This window comes from Nyctereutes procyonoides, unplaced genomic scaffold, assembly GCF_905146905.1.
Source record: "Nyctereutes procyonoides isolate TBG_1078 unplaced genomic scaffold, NYPRO_anot_genome, whole genome shotgun sequence".
NCBI lineage: Eukaryota > Metazoa > Chordata > Mammalia > Carnivora > Canidae > Nyctereutes > Nyctereutes procyonoides.
In genome coordinates, this window is record NW_026575020.1 from 58,195,304 (window position 1) to 58,218,157 (window position 22,854).

The following is a 22,854-nucleotide window of genomic DNA, read 5'->3' on the forward strand; positions in this document are numbered from 1 at the left end:
AGCCAGGGGAAGGAGACTAGACACACAGGGAGGGCTTTCAGAGATTCTCCCTCGTTAGGGGTTCAGCACCAGCACATGTTACAGGGTGGGCAAATGTAGCAGGGTGGAGAAAGAGTGCTTGGCTGGCGAGGGGTTGCTTAGACCTTGGGAAGCAGTGACACAGTCTCATGCGTGGTCACCCTGTCCTGCTGCCAGAACAGGTAAATATTTGCACTGCAGGCTTTGAGGCTCTCCAACCACGGCCACATGGCTGCCTCATACAGCTGGGGATGCAGGGCACACGGAGCCAAGCTTTCCACTCCCCTGCGATACATGACTGCTTTTACTTAACGGCAGCTCCACTCTTGAAATCCCTTGGCAGAATCTTGGACCAGAGGACAGTTTATCAGATTAGACTGGGCACACCTATCATCAGATCCTGGCGTCAAGTAGCTGTGTCTACTCCAGCCAATGCCCTCACTTAGAGAAACAGGGAAAGACGGGCTGAGGGAGGTCAGGGGTTCAGCACCACGGACAGTGGCCAGCAGGTGCCCGGGGCTCCTGGCCGCCCTCCAAAGACAAGAGTTCAGCACCACGGACAGTAGTACGCAGGCGCCTCGGGCTCCTGTGGGTTCAGCACCACGGACAGCGGGCAGCGGGTGCCTCAGGCTCCCTGGCCACCCCCCAAGGCCGGGGGTCCAGCACCACGGACAGCGGGCAGCAGGTGCTTTGGGGGGGGTCTATTGCCCCCGCCCCGGAGGTCCTGGCTGGCGGCTGGCGACAGGGCCTCAGCTTATCTCTGCCCCGTGCTTAGAAACACATGGCACTCATTTATCACCTGGAGACAGCAGCCAGGGCTTATGTAGGCTCATGCCACTGCTGATCTGCCTTCATCAAATTCGAAACATGATTGCTTGTCACTTGTTTTAATTCATTCCCCCACCCCCACCAACCCTCCATTTAAATAACAGCCTCAGTATTCTTCACCAGGAGGAAGACATTCTCCCCCCACCCCGGGGGTGGGTGGGAAGAGACCAGTGTCCAGTTCAAACAGCCTGATCTACCGAGATGATGACGTGTGGAGGGTTTGCGAAGGGCCCAGATCGTCTTTCTGATGGCATTTGGTCCGTGTCAGAGGCTCCACGAGAGAGGAGGGCCACCCTGGGGTGTGCTCAGATTTGGGGATCCTCTCAGAGGCTATGGTTTTATCCAGCACCAGCGGCTAGAGCCTGTGAGACTTGCCGTATGCAGATAAATTATGGCGTGTGCGTGCTCACTAAATCCACCATGCTAGAAAATGCATTTGGAGGCAATCTGCCTGCCCACAGCAGATTTTCCAGGTCCTGGCAATTGGAGCATGTTAAGGACGAGATACAGCTGCCAGGTCTGATTTCTTAAATCAAGATTCGTTTTATGGGGAGGGCTGGAGGAAAAAAAAATAATGTACAACCTGGCAAGATGGGGGGGGGGGGATGCCTGCCGCCTTGGCCTCCCTGTATGTTTTGGGTGGAAGCCAATTCCTTTCCAGCAAGTGACTTCCAGCTCAGGAGAGGGGGAGGGGCTTCCCATGGGCAGCCTGGCTCCGAGCAAGCGAGCGAGGTAAGGTGCTGATCGAAGGAGCAGAAGTTGTTGGTTTATGTTTTGTGTTATTTGTTTTCCCCTGAGTTTCGGCCATGCATTCTTGCCAGTTCCACACTCAGTTTCCTGCCCTGTCTCCTCCTTCTAGGCTCCTCGCTGCCTAACATGTCTAGTTGCTCCCACAGGGGACCCGTGGGCCAAGCAGCTGCCTGGGCCCGGCTCAGGGAGTGATGGCGCATCCCTGCGCTCTGGCCTGGCAGGATGGACAGTGTGTGAGGATGGCCAGCATGTCTGTCCTGGGAGTGCTGGGGTGGATGGGGTACAGGGGCATCCCTGGGGGTGTCTGTCTGTCTGTGGCAGGGCAGTGGGACAGTGTAGCTATCCCAAACAAAAAGTGAGGCTTTACATACTAGATGGACTAGCACCATTCCCAGGGCTGATGGCCAGCTTCATTCTTCCACATTTCACTTATAGCTAGTTGGAGGTGGGGGGTCGAGAAGGGGCTGGAAGGCAGAGGCAGACATGAGGCGAATTAGAGAGACTTTTGTTGCGCTTAATATCAATTCATTTTGCGACTGCTGACACAGCCAGATTCCACAGCCCAGAATTTATGGGGCTCCCCAGTGCGCAGATGCACAGACTCCAACAGAAAATACAAAAGAACTTTTAAAGAATGACCTGCCATCAGCAAAAAAAAAAAATTTTTTTTAATTTTAAACTCTTGTCCCCCCCAAAAGCCACCAATCTCTCCCTCCCTCCCTCTCTACCTCTCTCTCTCTCTCTCTCTCTCTCACACACACACACACACACCCACACCCACACACACACACACCACAATCTGATTTTGACTCTTACTGGTTTAGGGTGCTGAAGCTCATTATGTAATAATCACATCATTTGCCAGAGTCGAGCCGTGTTTCATTACTTTATGGGCTGACTTGAGGTTGGGTACATAAAAATGGTTAGTATAGTGAGAACTCCGGGAGGGGGCATACACGGGAGCAAGGACACTGTCCCCGACCTGCAGGACAGTGGTCCTCCCTCTGTCCCCTCCCTAGGGATCTGGGCTCCTGGGACAGCCCCAGACTGCGGGGTGCTCTTCTGCCATAGTCAACTCGCTCTGGCCCTCCGTCTCCCTCCTCCTTTCTTCCTCTCCTCCTCCTCCTCTCCCTCCATCCTCCCTTCCTCCTGTCCCTCCTCTTCCTCTCCCTCCTCCTCTGCCTCCTCTCGTCCTCCTCCCTCCTCTCTTCCTCTCCCTCCATCCTCCCCTCCTACCATCCCTCCTCTTCCTCTCCCTCTCTTCCTCCCTTCCACCCTCTCTTCCTCCTGTCCCTCCTCCTCTCCTCCTTTCTCCCTCTCCTCCCCATCTCCCTCTCCTCCTCTCCTTCTGTCCTTCCATGTCCCTCCTCTTCCTCTCCCTCCTCTCTTCCTCCCTTCTATTCTCTCCTCCTCCTGTCCCTCCTCCTCTCTCCCTCTCCTTCCTGTCTCCCTCTCCTCCTTTCCTTCTGTCCTTCCCTCCTCATGTCCCTCCTCTTCCTCTCCCTCCTCCTCTCCCTCTTCCTCCTCCTTCTTCTCTTCCTACTCCATCTCCTCCTCCCACTTTCCCTCCTCCTCCTTCTCCCCGTTCCTCCCCTCCTCTCCCTGCTCTCCTTCCTCCTCATCCTCCTCCCCACACTCCCCCCTTCCCCTCTTCCCCCTCTCCTTTCTCTCCCTCCTCCTCCTCCCCTCCCCCACCAGCCGTGGTTCTTTCCTGATCTTGGCTGGTGTCTCTCTCTCTGTTCATTTTCTTAAAGTGCCCTCCAAGGCCCACTGCCTTCCTCATCTGGTGCTCTGCACGGTTCCCTCTTCTCTGCTGAGCAGCCATGCTTGGATCCAAGGCCTCCTGGGCTGGAGGGCTGGGATCCCAGCACAGATGAGTGATGATGGCTCCCAGCAGACCTCTGACACCCTCTCAGAGACTCAGTGGTTGCACTTTCCAAAGCCCCTGTGGGAGCCAGCCCCTCACTGCCAGCTTGTCGTGGTCCGGGTGCCCTTCACCTGCCGTGGTATTGGTGAGACCCTTCCCAATCATGTCCAGCAACTCTGGGGGTCCTTGGGAGCATGCTGGGCCCTGGCCTCCATGAAAAATGCAGGTAAGTAAGACAGACACGTGGAGAACCGGAAGAGGTGCCAGCCATAGAGGACAGTGGCCACAGGACACGCGGGATGTCCTCCTCAGGATGTGGGGGTCAGGCCTGAGTCATGTTTTCTTTACGGCAGGCGTGACCAGCCACACTGACCAGAGCATGGATTCTAGCGTGGGAATCAGGGACCATAGAAGTGGACAGGGTACTTCCTCACCCACCCCAAATGCTCTTTAGAAATTGTTCCGGACAGTTGACTAGAAAAGCCCATTTGTTCTACTATTACCTGAATGGCCAAACCAGAAAAACAAAACAAAACAAGCATACGAATTACCAAACAAAGCATGTGTCCAGGAAGACATAATGGGTATTAGTGCCCCATGCCTGAAGCGTCTCCCGGTGGAAAGCTCACCACCCGGCAGATACGAAATGCATCTGGGTTAGGTCACTTGACTCAGCAGCATTACAGCAAACCAACTCCGGGAGGAGGATGTGGGCAGGCGTGCACTAAGGCAGCCTGGGGACGCTGGAAATGTCCTCTAGGAGCAGGAAAAGATCCTGGGATTAGCTACCCTGGCGGTGCCCACTGCGCAATGCCCCACGGCAAAGGAGCCGTGTCTGCTCTTCACTAGTGGTTTACTGGCTGCCAGAGCTGTGCTGGGCGTGCGAAGGTGTGGGTGCAGGACAAAGGAGGGTTTGGACTAATCTCTGCATCTAGCCGCTCAGCCCTGCTGGAGGAGGCAGGCCAGGCAGCTCTGTGGCTGGTGAGCCCAGGGCCAAAACGATGCCTGAAAAGCAGGAAGGTGGGAGGGAGAGTGCCAGGGCGGCTTCACGGAGGTGATGCCCTGGTTGAACGTCGGAGGTCAAAGGGCTTTCAAGGGAGACAAGGGCTCTCTGGACAAGGGAAGAGTGTGGGCCCCGCACGGAGGACAAGCCAATGCTTCCCTTGACAGCAGCCTGGAGAAGGTTCTGTTGTCACTAGCTGTGGCCTTTACAGAAGCTGGCACATGCTGGGCGGCACAGGACGTGTATGGACCCCCCTCTTCGTGTCTCCGCCCCACACTTACACACCCTGAGTGTGGGTTGTGGGGGGACGGGCGGCGGGACAGGGGTGAAGTGGAAGAGGGTGGAGGTCCTCCACGGGGGCTGCAACACAGCCCCACCTGAGACCATACAGTATTGACCTTGATGGCGGCGAGAGGCGTAAACAGCCGGTCCCGGTGGCATGGATTGATCAGGGGCGGGGTGCCGACTTCGGAGCACCAGCATCCTGCTGACTGCACGGCTCAGAGGCAGGAGGACACATGTCTGTAACTGGAGAGGCTTGTTTGGATTGAGCATTGGTGAAACACTCCCCCGGCAGTGGGTGCGGCTGGACGCAGGGAGACAGGGTGGGCTTGGGACACGAGCTCGTGAATCAAAGTCCGTGCGAGGGACCAAGGACACAGCAGGCCGTGGGGGGCACCATCCCTCATGCAAGTCCAGGGGGTGGGGCCCAGCCTGGCCAGGCACCGTGCTGGACCACAGCCAGCCCTGTCACGGGCTGAGCTGTGTCCCCCAGATGCACATGTGGGACCCCTGACCTCCCGGCACTGTGAGGTGTGCCTGTGTTTGGGATGGGTCTTTAAAGAGGTGATTCAAGCTAAGGTGAGGTGATTACCAGGGGGTGGGGGGAACACTCATCCAACGTGACTGCCGTCCTTATAAGAGATCAGGACACGGACACACAGAGGAGCGACCACCTGAGGACGCAGGGAGGAGATGGCCGTCCGCGAGCCCAGGAGAGAGGCCTCCGGAGGAACCACCCCTGCGGCCGCCTTGACCTTGGTCGTCCAGCCTCTAGGACTGGGAGGAGACGGGCTTCTGTAGCTTCAGCCACCCAGGCAGGTGCTCGGTTTCGGCGGGTGCTCGGTTTCGGCGGCCCCAGCTCAGCGTTGCTCTGGGAGCACCAGGAGTCCGGTAGAGACAAGTCCGGTAGAAAAATGGGGGACCTCATTGCAGAGCAGGAGAGCCGATCCTGCCAAACCGCAGCTCTCATTTCTAACGGAAGTATCTTTCATTTCCTCAAAGGGAAATAAAAACTTTCACTCCTTGGGGGAAAATCCTGGGGGAGTGGGGAGTCCACACGTGGTTAAAATGAGCCTAAAACATGAATGACAGAAGGATCTGCCGGAGACTCCCGGGGGGTCCGTGACCACGCGCTCCTGGGGTGCCCACGACCACGCGGTCCTGGGGTGCCCACAGGGTCCGTGACTGTTTGCTCCTGGGCGCCCGTGGGGTCATTGACCGTGCGCTCCTGGGGCACCTGTAGGGTCAGTGACCATGCGCTCCTGGGCGCCTGCGGGGTCTATGACCCAGCCGCTCCACAGAACTGACGGGGGAAGCGATCTGGAGGAAGGCTACCTTGCTGTCACGGGCCACGGTCGCGGCTCCGCCTGCTGTGATGGTCTCCCCTGAGTGTCTAGTCTCCAGGCCAGCATCCCATGCTCGGAAGGCCACACCAGAAAGCCGCCCATGACTCCGTGCCAGAGAGCTTGGTGGTTAAAGCAGGACCGGTCTTGCTTTTCGTTTCCAGAAGAGAAAGGCCTGACATTCCAGCGATTCCTCCCCAGGAAGTTCTGGTTTGTGGCCGCACAGCACTTACAGACAGACCCCCCATGGGGGCTCAGGGCTGTCAGGAGGAAGCACGGCCCCTGCCGTGGCCTCAGATCGGCCCCTTCCTCGTCCACCCAGGGGCAGGCTGAACTCTGGCCCCAGCGAGCCAGTGGTTCTGGCTACACGCCAACCTCCTTCAGACAGGAGACCACAGGAGCCCCGACAGACGCCCTGGGGTCGCCACCCCCTGGGTCCCATGAGTCATTCTGGACCCCTGCTTCTCTGGGTCGTCCGCCAGGACGCGGAACTGGTTGGGTGAGCGGCTAAACAGAACACAGTCTCCCAGGGCGACACGGCCCCACGAGCCTCATCCAAAGTCAGGAGAAGAACGCTTCCCACGGGCGTGTTTACCTTCCAGACTGATGCGCCCCGAAAGACCGCCGCAGAGGGGCTCCCTGATGAGGCTGTAGTGCTGCCGTCTCAAGACCCGTCTCCTGCAGGCGTGAGCGTGTGCGTGCGTGTGCGAAGTGGAGAACGGGAGAACCTCACGGGAAAACAGGTTTCCGAATCCGTTTTGTTGCTATCGTGTCATGATTAGAGGAAGCGCACACCGAGCGGCATGGCTCACGGCAGTCGAGAGGCGGGAACTGCCCAATGTGTGGATGGGCGCCCGGCGACCACGGTGGGACCCATCCGCAGGTGGAGCGCCACTTGGCCTTGAACACGACAGAGCTCCTGACTCCCGCCACAGCGTGGACGAGGCCGCAGGACATGGCGTCGAGTGCAGTCAGCCAGACACCGAAGGGCGAGCACCGCAGGGCTGGTTCCACGCAGGTGACGCCGCTGGGGTCTCAATGCAGAGACAGATGGTGGGCGCCGGGGGCCAGGGGAGTGGACGGTGGGGTCAGTGATGAATGGGGACAGAGTTTCAGTTTTACGAGATGAAGAGAGTTCTGGAGGTGGGCGGTGGTGCTGGCGGCGCGGTAGCATGAGGGCGCAGGTGCCCCCCGCCTGTGCACCGACACTCGGTGAAGATGCTAAGTTTTGTTCTGTCGATTTTACCACAATTAAACATAAAGGTTTAACTGCTGGTCCGAGGGTAGTGGGTTATCAGAACTTATTAACATTAGTGTCACTAACATTGGCATACAACCCCCACCCCTGTCCCCCCCCCCCCGCTAAATTTGACTGGCTTTAAAAAAATCAAATAGGGGATCCCTGGGTGGCTCAGCAGTTTAGCGCCTGCCTTTGGCCCAAGGCGTGATCCTGGAGACCTGGGATCGAGTCCTGCGTCGGGCTCCTGGCATGGAGCCCACTTCTCCCTCTGCCTGTGTCTCTGCCTCTCTCTCTCTATGTCTATCATGAATAAATAAATACAAATTTTTAAAAATCAAATAAAAGACGCATACGTCCCACGGAGCTCTCATGGTGCACCGGGCACGGGCCCAGCTCCCTGGCGTACAATTAGCACTTCCTCCATCCTGCTGACGGCCCTTCGCCGAGAATGCTATTATCCCACTTTACAGACACAAGGCATAAAGGGTAAGTCACAGCCAGAGATCGCTGGCTGATAAGAGACAGAGCCAGGCTTCAAACTGGGTGCTCCTGGTTCCCGTGGGTACCCCGTGAATACGTGCTGAGAGAAGGATCAGATCCCAGACTCGACACTGTTGAACTCGCTCTGCTTCCTCAAGCGCCTGTTTTTAGGGGACGGTGGTAAGGTAGGGCGCCTTTTAAAACAAAGTAACTAAACATTAATAAAAATACACCGGAGCCAAGGGGTCTTACTCAGGGGTGATGGGAACGGGGAGCTAGACAGAGGAGGTGGTCCAAAGGCTACTGGATTATTCACTCTATAATTTTTTTTTTAAATTTTTATTTATTTATTTATGATAGTCAGAGAGAGAGAGAGAGAGAGAGAGAGGCAGAGACACAGGCAGAGGGAGAAGCAGGCTCCATGCACCAGGAGCCCGACATGGGATTCGATCCCGGATCTCCAGGATCGCGCCCTGGGCCAAAGGCAGGCGCCAAACCGCTGCGCCACCCAGGGATCCCACACTCTATAATTTTATGTTATTTGGATTTCAACTCAATAAATCATTCTAAAAATATATATATTATGTACGTATTTATGTATACGATTGACTATGATTACAAATGTGATCCAAGTATTCTTTTTTTAAAAAAAGATTATTCATTTATATATTTATTAGAGAGAGAGAGAGGGAGAGGGAGAGACACAGGGATAGGGTGAGCACAAACAGGGAGGAGGGGCAGAGGGAGAGGGAGAAGCGGACTCCCCGCTGCCGACGCGGGGCTCGATCCCAGGACCCTGAGATCATGACCTAAGCTGAAGACAGACGCTTCACCGACTGAGCCCCCCAGGCACCCCTAATCCAAGTGTTCTGAAACTGAATACAAAAATACTGGTAATGTGTCTGCGGATTGTGGGGTATCCTGCTGTGTGAACACACACGAACGCTTGGCCTGTGGGTACCGTTCTCCTGGCCAGGCCCTTGCTCTTCTCTGGGTGGAGACGCCCTGTCGGGGCAAAGATGCTCTGAGGAGAGTGTCCGGCCCTGCTCCCCAGATGGTGACACCGTATGCACTGCCCCAGCGCCAAGCCCGTGGGCACGAACTTGCAATCTGGGATTTGGGGTTTTCAGATCTGGTTTTACTCCAAGTCCTCTAAGTCTCTACGCTTCTCAGATTTATCCATCTCATTAAGTAATAAGTTACATGGCCTGGGGTCACGCCCCCCCCCCCATCTCATCGACATCAACTTCCCTTTACCCTTTAAAGAGAACTGATAGTTTATCCCCCAGTCATGGCTACTGGGAGTAGACCACCTGATAAATCGATGTGATTAATGATGAATTAAATTATCATCGCCTCTCCACCGACCAGGGGAAAAAGCTTCCCAATGTGGTGTGCGTATGCGTGTGTGCTTGCACGTGCGTGTGCTGTGTGTGTGAGCATGCATGGGCGTGGGTGTGCGTGTGCTGGTGTGTGCTCACATGTACGTGCTGACCCGGGAATGAAGGAAGGGAAGGCAGCATGAAGGCAGCCGTGCCACCCTCCGCGCAACTGGCGGTGACCTGGGATCTTCTACGTGGGAGCCCGTCTGAATGCCCCCGAGGAGCCCACGTATCAGGGAAGGTCTTTGGAGGGTATGTTTGCAGACTCCTTTGTGGTGTGAATAATCATCTCCTAATTCCTTTTTGGGAAATTAATCTTCTGGTTTCCTGAAGTGTGGCAGAGAGTTCTGGAAACAGGGGCAGAGGCTAATGCCCTCCTGGTCCTTGAAAGCACACCTGAGGGCTTGGGTAAGTAAATTAGGATACCTCTACGCAGTGAAGTGAAACGAGGTGAAAATCCACCTCAATGCATGCTCCTGAAGGTGCCTTGAAGCAACAATGACAACAAAACCTTACAGGGGCACCTGGGTGGCTCAGTGGTTGCACGTCTGCCTTCGGCTCAGGGCGTGATCCCCGGGGTTCTGGGATTGAGTCCTGCATCAGGTTCCCCGCGGCCTCATTGGCAGTGGAGGGGTCCCACAGGGCTGCCTGAGGCTCAGGCACAGGAAGAGGTGTGCGCACCCCGCGGAGCTACAGGCCTCTTGACAGAGAGAGGGGAAGCACCCCCTCCCCACCTGGCTCCTGCTCACGGGCCAGCAGGCCCCAGAGCACGAGGAGCCCTGCTCTGGTGCCCATCACCGGGTGGCCGAGGTTTGCTCCTGTCTTTCATTCATTATTCTTTCTTTACACCTGACCCCAATTCCCCCAAAACAGAAACAGATAAGAAGCCCTAAAAATATCCCCCGAACGACCAGAAGAGCCAGAGACGCAGAGCTGTCACGACGGGGTTTGCTCTCAGTTCTGAGAAGATGTACGTTCCCCGTGCCTCCCCACCCTAACGAAGGCACAGTCCTGGCCCCTTGTCTGACCGCCCTGCACAGACCGTGATGAAAGCGGGCACAGGGGCCACCCCTCCAGCCTGCCCTGAACTGAGCAGAGGGACGAAGCGCTTGGCAAAGCTGCCCCGCCAGCTCTTTCTGCCTCCTCCCTGGCCCGTCTTCCTCCCACTCAGCCCGTGTGGGCCGGGGAGGCAGCAGGGTGGGCACGCAGCTCTGAGCTAAATAAACTCCTGAAGGGACTGTAATTCCACAGAGTGGCCCTTGCACCTGTTCAGCCTGAATCCCCTCTCTGCCCCCGGAAAACAGTCGCCCTGCGAGGGGGACACACGACGAGGCAGCTATGAGCCCAGCGGGCCATCGAGGCGGCCTGCTGTGGACACCAGCGCCCGGCCCGAGAAGCAGCAGGAGGCTGCCCAGGCTCTGCCCTCGTCAGCTGTCCCGCTGGAGCAGCTAGGGACAGTCGCATTGCGTAAAACCAGCAACATCTACGGTCTGACTTCATTTCGACCGGGTGAAACCCAGAGGAATTTACCCAACAGGGGTTGGAAGCTCTGGAGAGAACTTTCTGACAGCAGGCCTGCAGACAGTGGGCTGCGGCGGCCGTGTCCCAAGGCGGGAGCCTCAGCTCTTTGGGGTGGCGGTGACCCACTGAAGGAGCACAGATCCTAGGAGCATGCCCACACAGCACCAGGCTGGGAACAGAAGCATGCCCTGGCCCAAGGGCACTCTGGAGCGTCAGCTGATGATGTGCCAGCCGGGGGTGGGGGACAGCCTACACGTCTATCTCGAACGCCAGCCATCGCCTTGTGCAGTGGACACTGTGGAATTGGGTTGTGAGCAGACCTGGGCACCCCTGTCTTCAGGGAGCTTCCCTGTCCCCTCCCTGCTCTGTTCCTGGGACGCCACTCTGAACAGGTGATTCTAACTCAAGCCAAGCTCTCCTTGCTACAGACTCCGGGAGCGGGGGACAAGGTGAGGAGAGATGCGTCCTGCTTGGTGACCATCCCAATGGCCACGTCCCCCCTCCTCTTCCATCCTGCAGGTGCACGAGGGCACCAGCAGAAACCGATGGGGAAGCCATGCGGGTGGGAAGGGGGAGGCAGGAGAGGACTCCCTGTCTCCTCCAGCCACCCAAAACCCTCCTCTGCCCCACCCGGATGGCAGCCTTTCCCACCCCCGTGCCTCCACCATCCCAGCTCCCTGGAAGCCCGGAGCCCTTCTCTGACATTGGTCCCCAGACCTGCTGGCCAGGCATCGGGCCTCTGGGTGGAGGAGGATGGGGACTGGCTGGGGAGGAGGGAGCCCTGTGCCCCGTCGGCTGCCACTCTTGGAGAGTCTGAGAGAGAGTTTGGCCCCAGGCCCTCTTACAGGACTTTTCTTTTATATTTATTAACCCACTTTCTCTCTTGGCATTCGGAGCCATGAGGAAGCCTCAGCCAAGGCTATTAATAGGCGGAGGCCATCCCCGGGGAGGAGAAGGAGCGCATACCTACGGCACAGGTGCCAAGCATAATAAAGGTTTCAGAGTCTGTCTAAATATAGGCTGCGGCCACAGTGGGGAGCAGAGGGCGGGCCTCGGGGAGCTGGGCACAGTCTGCCCTGGTGCCTCCTATCACTGCTGCTTGGGCAGGGCCCACGACCTGTGCCAGAGCTGGGCCCTGCCGGGAAGAGACCTGGCTGTCACGCGGTGCCTCCGCTCCAGGTCGGACCTGGTGGGAGACGCCAAGGAAGGGATTTGCAGAATGGCATGCAATATGAATGACTCCTGTAAACAGAGTTTAATAAAAAGGCAGTGAGGGAATTTATGGGCAGCCCAAGGATGATTAAAATTATTTATCTACTTACCTCCCTTGCTGGCTGATCAGTCTATTAATTATCTATTATACACTCGCTGATTTGCATTTTAGTGCATGGGCCTGAGCAACAGCAGGTGAAAAACACGGAAGGGTTGAGGAGCCATGTAGTGGGGGCGGGGGAGGTGGGGACCCTGCTCTCTACCAACCATGGGTCCCCCAGCTGACGCCGCATCACCACATTGCCCAGGTGCCACCCTGCTGCCCCCAGCCCCCAGACGCCGCAGCCCCGCCCCCCCCACCGAAGGCCTGATCCGTGAACCGGCTCCAGGTGGAGCAGAAAGTGCGACTGGAAGGGGTACCCACCTGTTTGCCGACGGACAGCTCCTGGGACGGGTTCCCGGCCGGAGGGGCCTGCGGACCAGCTCGGGGGAAATGCCGGCAGGATCTTCCTCTGGCCGTTCTGACTTAACGCTGTATTTGGAAAAGAAAACACGAGAACAAAACCATTTTCAATCTCTGAATATCTGAAGTGCATCAGACGCACGCTCTCCCGCGCTCTTGATTAAAAATACCACAGGACACAGTGTCATGGGAACGGCACCTTTGAACGCTGCAGCTGAGGACGCGTCGGGCTGGGAGGAGTTCTAACAAAGCATCCCTGCTCACACCTCGAGGCTCCCAGCCGCTCGCTGCTGTCCCGTGGTGAGATGCACACTATCAGACCGGGCCCCGGGACCCGAGGGGAGGGGGCCTGTAGCCCATGGGGTCCGGCTGGCAACGAGCAGAGCGACGGCGGGACGGCCCGTGTCGCTGGTTCCCAGCGCGGGCCCCAGTGCTCCTCTGTAGGCAGCAGAGCCTTGCTGGGGGCAAGTCATCAGCAGCACCCCCATCACCAGGCTGGGCTCCCCAGCACCGGGCCAGACTCCCGGGGTGTGCGGCTGACCAGGACCTGCTGTGGGTACGGACCTGCAGTTTATCTAGATGTTTAACCTCGCTCATCAAAACCTGCTGGCTCACCACGACCAGCCAATTCCTTAAAACAAACCTCTTTTCTTTACCGATCCATCCATCCTTCCAGCCGTCATCCATCCAGTCTCTATCGTACAGGTAGACATAGGCAGACTGGCAGATTGGTAGCTAGTCCTAGTGGTTCTGTTTTTCTGGAGAACCGTGGCTGATTCAGCACCTCTGCGGCCTCTCCGGCTTGCACCTCTGCAGGAGCTCAGCCCTTTGATGGCTCGGAAGGGACAGAGGAGGCAGTGAGGGGCCAGCCATCACTGGGGTGCAAGGACACGCTGGCCCTGACTCCCAGTCCAGCACCAGACTCCTCGTGAGCCTCACAACCGGCCCAGGTGGCCAGAGTGCTGGTCCCTGACATTTGCAGGATAGTTGTCCCCACACGCCGTCCTCTGTGCCCGGCCCAGCGCCCACCCACAGCCGGCTTCTCAGTCCCGATGATGTATCAATAAGTGCAAAGCAAAATGCCACAGTTAGCAGCGCTACTGTACTGTGACTGATGGTTTTCAGAATCGATTCGCAGGGTTTCGTGTGTGCAGGGAGGTGGGGCCGCGTCCCTGAAGCTGGAGCAGGCCCCAGGAATGAGGCACACCAGGAAAAGTCCCAGAGACAAAGACGGAGTGCGGGAAAGCCGTGCGGGGGAGATGGGAATGGGGCGGATTTTTAGGAAGGGGGACTGGAGACACCCAGTGTCACAGAGAACAGGTGGGGTGAGCACCATCCCGAGTCCAGGCTGGGTGGTGATGACACCAAAGGGCTTGGCCTGAGGACCTCTGACGGGGACAGGGCGTGGTGGGCAGGGACAGATGGCAGCCTTCCTGGGAGGGGAACATGACGCCCGTCCCAAGGTACTTGCTGGGCTCAGGCCAGGAAACCCTCCTGCTCAGGAACTCGAGATTTTATTGGCTTCATAAAACCAAGCTGTTGCCACTGCCTGGTCCTCCTCTGGCTGGAGAAGGAGCACACGTGAGGGGCGGTCCTGCCCCACCCAGGGAGGAGGGTAGCAGGACAGACAGGATGGGGCCTTAGGATAATAAAGGCTCCCAGAACCTTCTTCTGGCTGCACCTGGTGACCTTTCCAGTGACCCTGGAGGTCAACAAGTGCTTGCTGGTGCACCTTGCACCTGAACCCGGGGAATCTGGCCCAGGACGGCTCGTGACTGCCACCGTGTCCTCGCCCTTGCTACGCTGAGTCTCTGGGTGACTCAGTTTCCCTGTCTGCAACGTGGGTTCTTGCACAGCCCAGGAAACCATCCAGAGCCCACTGTAGCAGGGTCACTAGGCAGCAGCGTGGGTGGTCCCACCCCAGGCGCTGGTTCAGCAAAGTGCCAGAGAGGGAACAGGAGCCTGGGTCTTGAGCCCAGCAGATGCCCCCAGACCAGGAGGTGCCCCTGCCTGTTCTCCCCGTCCAGGAGCTACCCCGTGGCCACGAGTGAGTATCTCCAGCCTCTGAGCAGAGGCAGCTGTTTCTCCTCTGGGCCCTCTATCCCCCTCTTCTAGGACGGTGTCCCTCCATTGCTTCTGGGGACCCTGGTCCTGCCAGGCCAGGCTGAGAGTCAGGCGGCCAAAGGGCCTCAGAGGGCAGCAAGGGGTCACACCTGAAACACACTTGCTCGGCCTCTCACCAGGGAGGTCGCAGGCCAGGATTGCTCGTCAAGTGGGGTTCACAGAAAGGGGACCCAACAGGGAAGCCCAAATGCTGGCAAATGGTTCCCTACGCACCCCTCCCCTCCCTTCCGTCCCTTCTCTCTTCATCTCTTTTTCACAAGTACACTGGTTTCACTTCTTGCCAAGGTACAGCCTGCTTCCCAAGTGGGAGAGTCCAGCCCGCACACGGAGGAACCGAGGATTCAGGAACAGGATGGCCTGTTGCCATCTTTTCATGCCCGCAGGGAGGCACACGGGCCAAGTGGTGGTCTCTGCGCCCGTGAGGATGCATCACAGAGCCGGGGCCAGGATCCAGAACTTTCTGAGACCCAGCCACTCACGGCCAGGTGCACCCACGTCCCCCAGGTACAAGGAGACACGTCCCAGGCAGGGGCATCCTCTGCAGTAGCGATGTTTTGCCAACAACAACCAAGGGGCCACCAAGGAAAGGGGGGATGAAGACAAAGTAGCCGATCCCTAAGGGAGGTTCCCACACGGCAGAGAGAGACAACGGGTCGGAAACACACACGCCAGCGGGAAGGAGCCACGACGCTCGATGCTGAATGAATGAAGCCGTTCCCAGGAAGAGGTCACATACGGGAGCTTTAAGACGCCCTATTTGTTACTCACAGTCATGTGTGTATAAATGCATTTTCGAGGGACCAGAGTAGTGGACGCTGAATCCACGTCTGGGTGTGTGTGTCAGGGGGCAGGGACGAGGCTGGGAGAGGTCAGAGGGGACCTGCCCTGCCTGCCCACCTCCTTTCATTTTTCAGAAGATAACGCGGTATAGCTACACGTTAACCATTGCTAACTACAGGTGGAGGAACATAGAAATTTATTATTTATTATATTCACCTTAATTATCAAAAATTCCCCAAATTTCCTTTGAGATGAATGTGGTTGGACTGTGAGTCCCTGGAGGGAGCGGGAGACCCCGATGACACACGAGTGGCGGCCGGCGGCACAGTCCTTCCACACTCTAATGCCACAGACTCGCCAGCGGCCCTGAGGGCCTGACACATGGCATGTGCAGCAGCACGATTCTGGAAAGAGCCAGATCATTCCCTGCCACTGTCCCTCCACTTCCAGGGCCATGAAATTGCATCTTCAACTGCCCGCAGAGGTTTTCCTTATGTACAACCAGCCCGAGCAGAGGGGAGGCCTCACTGCTCTGGAGACGAGGGCTGGGGCAGGTGGTGGGAACCACGCGCTCCAGCACTGCAGACGCTAGACCACCGGTGCTTCCCTGAACTCAGGGGCTCTCGCTTTCCTCCGCATGATGAGAGCAAGGGAAAGGCACAGCGCCCTGGGCCCCCGGGTCAGATGCCAGCAAGTTCCGGGCGCTGAGATGGCTTTCCCTGCCCCTGGCAAGCAAACCTCTTCAAGCAGATAAGGCATCAGCCCACCTCCCCCTTCCCGCAGCTGATGGGACCGTGGTCCTGGCCACAGGCGGCCGATTCCTCCGTGTCTCCGGGCAGGCCTTCAGGAGAGCTCGGGACAGGACCCTGCCTGGCCAGAAACTCATTCGAGGCGATTCCCCACCGCCCACCAGAGCCACCATCTGCCGGCTGCCAGGAGGCACTTCCTGCGTGTCCTCAGGGCCTGCGTGGCCGGCGCGCCCTGGCGAGCGTGCTGCGGGGGGCAGCTGCGTGCCCAGCCAGAGCGCCGTGGGGGGCAGATGGGCGCCTGGCTCTCGCTTTGATCTCACACAGTTACACGTTCCGTGTGACAAGCTAATAAAAGCTGCACGATCAAATTCCAGGTCATTACTCAAGGAAAGAGACCCCTCTGTGGTCGACAGCGACGGTTTCAAACCAATTAAAATAAGCCTGGCGTTTCTGCAGGCTGCCGTGTGCCCGCCACCCCGGAGGTCTCGGAGGGCCCATGCGCGCGATGAGCAAGATGCACGAAATGTTAATGGAGACGTTAAATGCCACACTGAGGGGATTCTGGTAAATAAGGCCACTCGCAAGAGGCTAGGGGGAGACGTCTCCTGAGCTAACCCTGGAGGAAACTTCAATAAAAACGAGATTGGATTGAAAACAATGCAGTCTGCGAGGGATGGGTCTGCTGGCAGAGCTGGGAGGTCGTTGGGGGAGGAGAGCCCATCTCATTTCCTAGTTCCCTCTGCAGGCGTGCGTGCCCCCGGCCGCCTGCCAGGACCCGCAGCACCCACTGGGCGGGCCGGGAGGACTGGGGCAGGATTTGCCAAGTGAACGCTGGAGAGGGCTGGCGGTGGTGCTGCATGGACGATGGGAGGGGGCAGTCTAGCGGTGCTGGGGGGCCGGGGGCTGGGACAGAACCAGGGGGCGCCGGGGCCGAGAGGGCGTGCAGGGCTCCCTGAGGACATGGCTCTGTGCCCGGTTCACAGTTGTCCGGCAGCTGCTCTGAGCTCTGCTGGGTCCTGTTTCGGGAAGATGCAATGTCACCCACGAAACAGACGGATAAGGTTTTGAGAGAGCGTGGCCGGCGCCCAGGCTGGGCGAGGAGGGGAGCCCCGGGTGCAGGCTCTCGCCAGGCTGTGTAGCTCAGGGTAGACTCAACCCGCAGGTGAGGGCGACTCCACGGGGCCAAGGCGGTGCTGCTAGCTTCTCCCCGCCGGGAGAGCCCCCGGCCCACAGCTCTACCCCGACGCGAGGGAAGGGTCTCCATGCAAAGAAAGGGAAAGGAGGCAAGGGGCCAAGGGAAGGGCAGTGGGGCCCTGCTTGGAGAACTGGACCTCGCCGCCTGGGGCTCTTCCTCACGCACCCCTCACCCCCACGGCCGCCGTCCCTGCACACCTGCTCCCGTCCATCAGGCTTTACAACTGAAACAACAAACCTTCTTCCAGCTACGCTCGCCACAGTTAGCAAAGAGAACCACCGGATGCTCGGTTGAATTTGAAATTCCAGATAAATAGCAAATGATGTTTTATGTTTTTTTGGTAGAATATATCAGGCAAATATTTGGGATGTACTTATAGTACCGATTATTCACGGTTTATCTGCAATTAGAATTTAAGCAGGCGCCCTGTATTTTTACTTGGCAGCCCTAGCTGTCCAATCACTCGGCACAGACACACACACACACACACACACACACACACACACTCATGGACATACACACACAGGCACACACATCCTTCAAAGAAGAGAGAGGAGCTGATACTCCACATAGACCGACTGGAGGCCTGGCGCTTCCCCTCTCCCCCCTACACCATGCTCTCCTTGAACCCTTCCGGCCCCCCATCACTCCCACTGCAACCCCTGTCGTGCCGGCAGAGACACTGGGCCTCCCGGTTGTCACCCGTCAAAGGCCACCCGGTGAGCACACAGCCTGGCTGAAAGCAGACCCGGGTCATTCGTGTTCTGTAGTCTGTACTCCTTCCACCTAACCAGAGCCAATGCATCAACTCTTAGATGTTCATTTACAAGCAAAATGGCCAGGAGGACGCTCCTATTGATTCTGCGGTCAAGGCAGTGGACGGTGTTGGAGGCCTTGGCGCAGGCCCATGCCAGCTCCGGAGCAGGGATGCCATCAGGTGAAGCCCCCTGTGGTCGGGGCTCGCCCGGCTGCGAGTGCGAGGGAAGGTGTTGGGGAAGGTGCATCCGGCTGCAGTTGGGAGCCCTGGTGGTTGGGGTCCGCCCCGCAGTGCTCCGCAGGCAATCACGTCCTGAGCTTGCATGGAAGCAAATTACAGTGCATGTGAGGCAGGGCGTTCTCCAAAAGAGGATTTTTTTCTTTCTCCCCTGGATGCCCAGAAAGGAGACAGTATTGGTGCTTTTTTGGGTTGAGAAGGTGGACTTGAGATTATCGGAAAGCTGGCAAGGTGTCCCTGACCTCTGACTACTCCTTATTAACTGGTTGCTTCTCAGCCAGCCAGCAGGTGGTTTAGACACTTGAGACGTCAGATTGCAACTTAAGAAAAAAAGATCACAATCTTTGAGGAGGCCCAGGGGAGTCACAGGGTGACATGTGTCGTCATCGTCTATGTGGGCCACCCTCTTGGCGAGGAAAGAGACCAGATCTGCCCCTGACGTCAGCAGCACGGCTGGCACACCAGACACTAACTTCCGTGTGTTTATGGGTTGGTTCCATGATTCTTCCAGGGACAGAAGTCACACCTACCACTGCATCATTTCCAGAAAGGTCTTTTTTCCCCTCCTGTTTTCCAAACAGTAGTCTCATGGAAGCAAGAACAAGAACCTCCAGCACATCATTCAACGGTCAGCCTTCATCCCATGGACCACTTGCCAACTGTTGGCCAAGTTGGTGAGCAGAGGACCCCCCGAGAGCTGTCGGCCAGAGCCCCTGCTGGCACCGTGGCTAATGCCTCTCACCAGTGAGGATTGGGCTGACCCAGGCGTTCGCTGTTGACCCAGTGGCTGTGTAGACACCGCCTGGGATTGAGGAAGCCAAAGGGAAGGGGAGGAGGCCTGTGTGGATCACCCAAAACTCCAACAGAGGACAGCACTCCTTGACTGTCAGGATCCAGAAGCTAAAGTGCCAAGGACAAACGAAACGGGATGGTTCGCTAAGCAAAACAACAGCGAACGCCCGCGTATTCCCACAACCATCACCTCCACCTCCCCGCGTCCTCGGCCTTACAGTCAAGACACAGTCTGGGCGCGAACGTCGTGATGTTTTCATTATCTGCCTGATGGGGTTTTATTGGAAACATTTGTGCCAAGCGCTGCATTTTGAGATTTCCCATGTAAGGAGGGGAGGTGTGGCGTGGGGGTGGGGGGGTGGGGGAGGAAGCCGCCGTTGGATTTTTGGCTCCTCTGGAGACAGCCCACTGTAAGGAGCTGATTCAATTACAGTCAGGTTGTTGTTTTTAGGTGACCTAGTTCCCGGATGGTTTTCCCTGCTTTTCTTTCCTGCCACAAAGTTTTGACATATTGGAGCCAGGAAGGAAGAGAAGTGACACTGTGTCACCAAAAAAAGGAGGGAGCCCGGGGGCCCGGTGGCCCTCAGCAGAAGGGAAGAGAGCCGGTGGGGGTGAGAAAGAACAGCGGGGCAGGCTCTCCCCGGTGGCAGAGATGAACCAGTCCACCCCTCCCTGCAAAACTCAGGCCAGCCCGGCTGAGCGGTGACTGCCCTGGGCCCCTCTGCCCAGTTTCTGGGCACAGCGCTGAGGATCTGCTCGCTGAGGTCCCCTCGGAGAGAAAGCAGCCTGGGCTGGCTGGGGGCGTCCTGTGGTGCTGGGCCATTGGGGTGGCCACAGGCTCCTGGGACAAGGCCAGCTTCCTGAGGCCATGGTGGGCTCCTTCCTGTCCACGGCAAGTGTGGCCACTGGAGGGTATGCCCGGGACTCCCTCCCTGCGTCCAGGGCCTCCCGGGGACACGGAGGGTGGGCTGGCCGCCCAGCCCATCATCGGGGCCAGCAGCCCTGGCCCCAGCAGCCCCTGGAGGCAGGGAGGGCCCCGTGTGCCTCGGTTGTCCAGCAGCACGCACGTCTTCCCGCTTGAAGAGCAGACTTGCACGCTGGTTCAGTCCATCCTCCTGCCTCCAGACAGGACCCTCTTCGTCCTCGGTTATGAGAACGAGCGCTATTTTGAGATGCTTCCCAGCGAGGAGGGCTCCACGCCCTGCCTCTCTTGGCAAACTTTTCCCAGATTTAACCCACCTCGCCTGCCGGGAAAAGTTCTTCCTCTGATCTGCCCCCAAATCCTTCACAATGAGCCATGAGTTCATCCCTCACATCCCGCCCTCGGCGGGTTTGGACGACACCTGCTTGCCGCCCTTTGCTGAGCTGCTCATGGAGCCTTCGACATAAACACTGTGCCTTGCAGCTGTGAGCTCTGCCGGCCTGTCCTGCGGGCGTGCGTCTTTCCCTCTAAAACCTTGGAGAGGGGTCGCTGCCGTCTGTAGCGGCAGAGGCTCTGCGGAGGCGCCCGCTCCTCCATACCCGCCTGGCTCCAGCCACCACTGGCAGGTAAGACAAGAACAGGCTCCTCACGCTCCGCAGGAGAACTGGGCGCATTCTGCCGAAAGCTCCCCTCACGGCACGGTGGCTCCGAGATGTAACTGGTGGCGCAGCTAGGGGAGACCATTTGCAGATGCGCTGGGGTCCCGGGAGAGGACCCCCACCACCACCCCACACCGGACAGCAGCGCCCACTGCCACAAAACATGGCTCGCTGCTCTGACTCGCGGCCTTTGTTCTTCAGTTTCAAATGGGCTGAAAACCCAGGTGGGTTTAAAATCTTACTGCACTGAAAGGAGGTGCTGGAGCCTGGGGCACAGACGGATCCCAGATTCCCAGCGGCAAAGGTCCAGTGACCTCGGGGGCCCACCTGGTGTCCTCCCTCTATGGCAGGGATAGCAAGGAAACAAAAAGCCAAGATATTCTCTGGCTGCCGCAGCAGGTGTTGAGGAGGGCTGCCCAGCAGGGCCCCCGAGGCACCCTGGGGCCCCGTCCTCACGCACCCCGCCCTGGGCTGAGCAGGACACAGAGGTGCTTCGAGGTGCCGTGTGCCAAGTGTGGGCTCTCCTGGGGCCTCGTCCTCAGAGAGGGAAAGTCAGAGGCAGGAAGGGGGGGGAGACAAGGAGCTGAGAAGGAAGAGCAGAGGGGCCGAGCACAGAGAGGGAGACAAGCAGAATCAGGAGCCTGACCTTACAGGCTCTGTATTCCAATACACGAGCTAAAACTTACATTGTACAACTTGTTCTCGACTTTATGTGCATGTCTCCGATTATTTTAAAGGGTGCAAAAAGTGACACAGGAAACTTCGGGGTCAGGAGAGGAGTGGGTTCAGATGGAGAGATACGGGGCCGGGAGGGGGGCGAGGAGGGAAGGAGACACGGGCAAGGGCGGAACGCGAGCTGTGCCCTGGAAGCAGCGATGGGTGCAGGGGCGGCAGGAGGGGAGCACGCCAACCACAAAAAGGGAGCAGAGGCAGGGAGGTTATGGTCTCCCCGAGACCGTAATGCTGAAGGGTTGGCAAGAACGTGCCAAGCCATTAAATGAGATGGCACAGGCAGCGTGCCCAGGCAAGGTTCCCAGCATAGGGTCCGTAATAAAAGTTAGTTTGCTTCCTCTCTCCTGCCCACGTGGAGCGTATCCAACTGGGGGCAGTGGATAGAAGGGGTGAGGGCCTGGCTTCTAAGAGGAGCTTGTCTTCCCGGGAAAGAGGAAGCATGTGTCGGCCGGCATCCTAAGGCGCCAGCAGCCGACTGTCGTGACACCCAGGGTTGGGGTGCAGGGGAGATGCACGCAGGTACCAGCTGCCGAGACGGGTGTTCCTGAGCAGGGTCCAAGGGGTGTAGAGCCCCCAACTGCACCTGTGTGCACCCACACACATCTTCTGGGGTCAGAACATCCAGAGTTGCCCGGGAGGTCCCCAGAGGGGGTTTCCAAAGCCCCTTTCCTGGAAGCCCCCTTCCGGCCCTAATGCCAACTGTATACACAGCCCAACTGTAAAGGCACTGGGTGTGGACGGCCCACCCCACACTGTCACGGGTGTCCGTGTGCAGGTAAGGACCCCTGAGGGTGTGTGCAGGAGGGAGGGCAGTGAGTGCGGCAACCAGGTGGGCCTGCATTCGGTTTGCTGCAATCCCTTCCCGAGATGGGGGCTCAGTTGTGCCCCAATCCCCCTTGTCACCAGGATTGGACATAATGTGTGTGGAAGGCACACAGCACAGGTGTGTAACCGCAGAGGCTCCCGGTTGTTTCCCATGATACCCAGCTCAGGAAGAGAAACATCGGGCCAGGACGCCCAAAGCCGCTCCGTGGGCGCGGAGAGCCAACTTCCAGGAACTGGGGTGTCTTGGTGTTTGTGTTAAGTCACTGCTGCCACAGATGGATGCGCGCCCACGCTCATCACAGGCCCCAGGGCAGTTTTCCCTGGGACCGGGCCATGAGAGCTGCTTGCCGGGCATCAACCGGTGGTGAGCTGGGTTCCTAAGCCCCACTCCCCTAATCTAGAACGCTGGGGGCCAGTGAGAGCGGCACGTTCTGCACCCAGAAGGGCCCGTGGCCGCACCTGCCCGCCCACCTGGCCCCTCCCTCCAAACTTCCGTGTTCACTCCTCACTGTCCTTCTGTGCTGGATGCCACCAGATTGGAGAGGAGGCGGGCACCCTGCTCAGTGCTCTCCTGCACCCGCCAGAGAGGCCCATATGCTGAGAGCTGCTCAGAGAAGTGTGTTCAGCCCCGGCCAGAGGTGCATGGAGCGCTGTACCAACGTGAGCCCCAAGCAAGGCTCCAGCAGCACCCGG

General features: G+C 58.2%; 1 protein-coding gene across 2 annotated transcripts in view; it reads right to left on the reverse strand.

The window, feature by feature from the left end:
* The window catches only part of RBFOX3 (RNA binding fox-1 homolog 3), a 405,543-nt gene that overhangs the window by 165,628 nt on the left and 217,061 nt on the right, over positions 1–22,854 (reverse strand). For both annotated transcript variants that reach the window (XM_055320027.1, XM_055320031.1), the window contains exon 3: positions 12,351–12,458. The gene's annotated coding sequence lies outside the window, so the exon portion shown is untranslated. The remainder of the gene's footprint in view (positions 1–12,350; positions 12,459–22,854) is intronic.